Below are 4,843 nucleotides of genomic sequence, written 5' to 3' on the forward strand. Positions count from 1 at the left end.
CCCCCCCCCCCGCGGGGGCGGGGGGGGGCGGAGCCATGAAGGGGTGAGTGGGGACCCCAAAACTCACCTGGAACCCCCAAAACCTGACCTGGGACCCCCAAAACGCACCTGGAACCCCCAAAACTCACCTGGAACCCCCAAAATCTGATGTGGGACCCCCAAAACTCACCTGGAACCCCCAAAACCTGACCTGGGACCCCAAAATCTGACCTGGGACCCCGAAAATCTGATCTGGAACCCCCAAAATCTGACCTGGGACCCCCAAAACCTGACCTGGGGCCCCCAAAACTGACCTGGGACCCCCAAAATCTGATCTGGGACCCCCAAAACTCACCTGGAACCCCCAAAATCTGACCTGGGACCCCCAAAATCTGACCTGGGACCCCCAAAACTCACCTGGAACCCCCAAAAACTGACCTGGGACCCCCAAAATCTGATCTGGGACCCCCAAAACTCACCTGGAACCCCCAAAATCTGACCTGGGACCCCCAAAATCTGACCTGGGACCCCCAAAACCTGACCTGGGACCCCCAAAACTCACCTGGAACCCCCAAAATCTGACCTGGGACCCCCAAAACCTGACCTGGGGCCCCCAAAACTGACCTGGGACCCCCAAAATCTGATCTGGGACCCCCAAAACTCACCTGGAACCCCCAAAATCTGACCTGGGACCCCCAAAATCTGACCTGGGACCCCCAAAACCCTACCCCAGAACCCCCAAACAGCTCTAGGACCCCCTGAAATCTGACCTAAGGCCCCCAAAACTGACACGGGACCCCCAAAATCTGCTCTGGGACCCCTCAAACAGACCTGGGATCCCCCAAAACTGACCCCAGGATTCCCCAAATCTGACCCGGCTTCCCCCAAATCCCATCTGGGACCCCCAAAACTGCCCCAGAACCCCATAAAAGGCCCTCGAATCCCCCCCAAATCCACCCTGGGACACCCCAAATCTGATCCAGGACCCCCAAAATCTGATCTGGGACCCCCAAAATGGCCCCAGGACCCCCAAAACTGCCCCAAGACCTCCCTAAAGCAGCACTGGGACCCCCCCCAAAACTGCCCTGGGACACCCCAAATCTGATCCAGCACCCCCAAAACAGCTCTGGGACCCCCAAAACCATCCCAGAACCCCTTAAACGACCCTTGGACCCCCCCCCAAAACTGCTCCAGAACCCCCGGTACACCTGGGATACACCCGGGCACACCTGGGCACACGTGGGGGCACCTGGGTACACCTGGGATACACCCGGGCACACCTGGGCACACCTGGGGGCACCTGGGATACACCTGGGATACACCCGGGCACACCTGGGATACACCTGGGATGCACCTGGGTACACCTGGGATACACCCGGGCACACCTGGGCACACGTGGGGGCACCTGGGTACACCTGGGATACACCCGGGCACACCTGGGCACACCTGGGGGCACCTGGGATACACCTGGGATACACCCGGGCACACCTGGGATACACCTGGGATGCACCTGGGTACACCTGGGATACACCCGGGCACACCTGGGCACACGTGGGGGCACCTGGGTACACCTGGGATACACCCGGGCACACCTGGGCACACCTGGGGGCACCTGGGATACACCTGGGATACACCCGGGCACACCTGGGATACACCTGGGATGCACCTGGGTACACCTGGGATACACCCGGGCACACCTGGGCACACGTGGGGGCACCTGGGTACACCTGGGATACACCCGGGCACACCTGGGCACACCTGGGGGCACCTGGGATACACCTGGGATACACCCGGGCACACCTGGGATACACCTGGGATGCACCTGGGTACACCTGGGATACACCCGGGCACACCTGGGCACACGTGGGGGCACCTGGGTACACCTGGGATACACCCGGGCACACCTGGGCACACCTGGGGGCACCTGGGATACACCTGGGATACACCCGGGCACACCTGGGATACACCTGGGATGCACCTGGGTACACCTGGGATACACCCGGGCACACCTGGGCACACGTGGGGGCACCTGGGTACACCTGGGATACACCCGGGCACACCTGGGCACACCTGGGGGCACCTGGGATACACCTGGGATACACCCGGGCACACCTGGGATACACCTGGGATGCACCTGGGTACACCTGGGATACACCCGGGCACACCTGGGCACACGTGGGGGCACCTGGGTACACCTGGGATACACCCGGGCACACCTGGGCACACCTGGGGGCACCTGGGATACACCTGGGATACACCCGGGCACACCTGGGATACACCTGGGATGCACCTGGGTACACCTGGGATACACCCGGGCACACCTGGGCACACGTGGGGGCACCTGGGTACACCTGGGATACACCCGGGCACACCTGGGCACACCTGGGGGCACCTGGGATACACCTGGGATACACCCGGGCACACCTGGGATACACCTGGGATGCACCTGGGTACACCTGGGATACACCCGGGCACACCTGGGCACACGTGGGGGCACCTGGGTACACCTGGGATACACCCGGGCACACCTGGGCACACCTGGGGGCACCTGGGATACACCTGGGATACACCCGGGCACACCTGGGATACACCTGGGATGCACCTGGGTACACCTGGGATACACCCGGGCACACCTGGGCACACGTGGGGGCACCTGGGTACACCTGGGATACACCCGGGCACACCTGGGCACACCTGGGGGCACCTGGGATACACCTGGGATACACCCGGGCACACCTGGGATACACCTGGGATGCACCTGGGTACACCTGGGATACACCCGGGCACACCTGGGCACACGTGGGGGCACCTGGGTACACCTGGGATACACCCGGGCACACCTGGGCACACCTGGGGGCACCTGGGATACACCTGGGATACACCCGGGCACACCTGGGATACACCTGGGATGCACCTGGGTACACCTGGGATACACCCGGGCACACCTGGGCACACGTGGGGGCACCTGGGTACACCTGGGATACACCCGGGCACACCTGGGCACACCTGGGGGCACCTGGGATACACCTGGGATACACCCGGGCACACCTGGGATACACCTGGGATGCACCTGGGTACACCTGGGATACACCCGGGCACACCTGGGCACACGTGGGGGCACCTGGGTACACCTGGGATACACCCGGGCACACCTGGGCACACCTGGGGGCACCTGGGATACACCTGGGATACACCCGGGCACACCTGGGATACACCTGGGATGCACCTGGGTACACCTGGGATACACCCGGGCACACCTGGGCACACGTGGGGGCACCTGGGTACACCTGGGATACACCCGGGCACACCTGGGCACACCTGGGGGCACCTGGGATACACCTGGGATACACCCGGGCACACCTGGGATACACCTGGGATGCACCTGGGTACACCTGGGATACACCCGGGCACACCTGGGCACACGTGGGGGCACCTGGGTACACCTGGGATACACCCGGGCACACCTGGGCACACCTGGGGGCACCTGGGATACACCTGGGATACACCCGGGCACACCTGGGATACACCTGGGATGCACCTGGGTACACCTGGGATACACCCGGGCACACCTGGGCACACGTGGGGGCACCTGGGTACACCTGGGATACACCCGGGCACACCTGGGCACACCTGGGGGCACCTGGGATACACCTGGGATACACCCGGGCACACCTGGGATACACCTGGGATGCACCTGGGTACACCTGGGATACACCCGGGCACACCTGGGCACACGTGGGGGCACCTGGGTACACCTGGGATACACCCGGGCACACCTGGGCACACCTGGGGGCACCTGGGATACACCTGGGATACACCCGGGCACACCTGGGATACACCTGGGATGCACCTGGGTACACCTGGGATACACCCGGGCACACCTGGGCACACGTGGGGGCACCTGGGTACACCTGGGATACACCCGGGCACACCTGGGCACACCTGGGGGCACCTGGGATACACCTGGGATACACCCGGGCACACCTGGGATACACCTGGGATGCACCTGGGTACACCTGGGATACACCCGGGCACACCTGGGCACACGTGGGGGCACCTGGGTACACCTGGGATACACCCGGGCACACCTGGGCACACCTGGGGGCACCTGGGATACACCTGGGATACACCCGGGCACACCTGGGATACACCTGGGATGCACCTGGGTACACCTGGGATACACCCGGGCACACCTGGGCACACGTGGGGGCACCTGGGTACACCTGGGATACACCCGGGCACACCTGGGCACACCTGGGGGCACCTGGGAACAGCTGGGATACACCTGGGATGCACCTGGGTACACCTGGGAGGGACCTGGATACACCTGGGCACACCTGGGGGCACCTGGGGGGCACCTGGGGGGCACCTGGGAACAGCTGGGATACACCTGGGCACACCTGGGGTACACCTGGGATACACTTGGGCTACACCTGGATACATCTGGGTACACCTGGGCACACCCGGGGGGGGCCTGGGGGCCCTTGGGATACACTGGGATACACCGGGGCACACCTGGGGGGCACCTGGATACACCTGGGGGCACCTGGGCACACCTGGGAACAGCTGAGGTACACCTGGGCACACCTGGGGGCACCTGGGATACACCTGGGATACACCTGGGTACACCTGGGCACAGCTGGGATACACCTGGGCACACCTGGGCACACCTGAGGGGCACCTGGGATGCACCTGGCATACACCTGGGTACACCTGGGACACACCTGGGTACACCTGGGCACACCTGGGTACACCTGGGCACACCTGAGGGGCACCTGGGATGCACCTGGGATACACCTGGGTACACCTGGGATACACCCGGGCACACCTGGGCACACCTGGGGGACACTGGGAATACACTGGG

This window comes from Corvus brachyrhynchos, unplaced genomic scaffold, assembly GCF_000691975.1.
Source record: "Corvus brachyrhynchos isolate BGI_N302 unplaced genomic scaffold, ASM69197v1 scaffold419, whole genome shotgun sequence".
NCBI lineage: Eukaryota > Metazoa > Chordata > Aves > Passeriformes > Corvidae > Corvus > Corvus brachyrhynchos.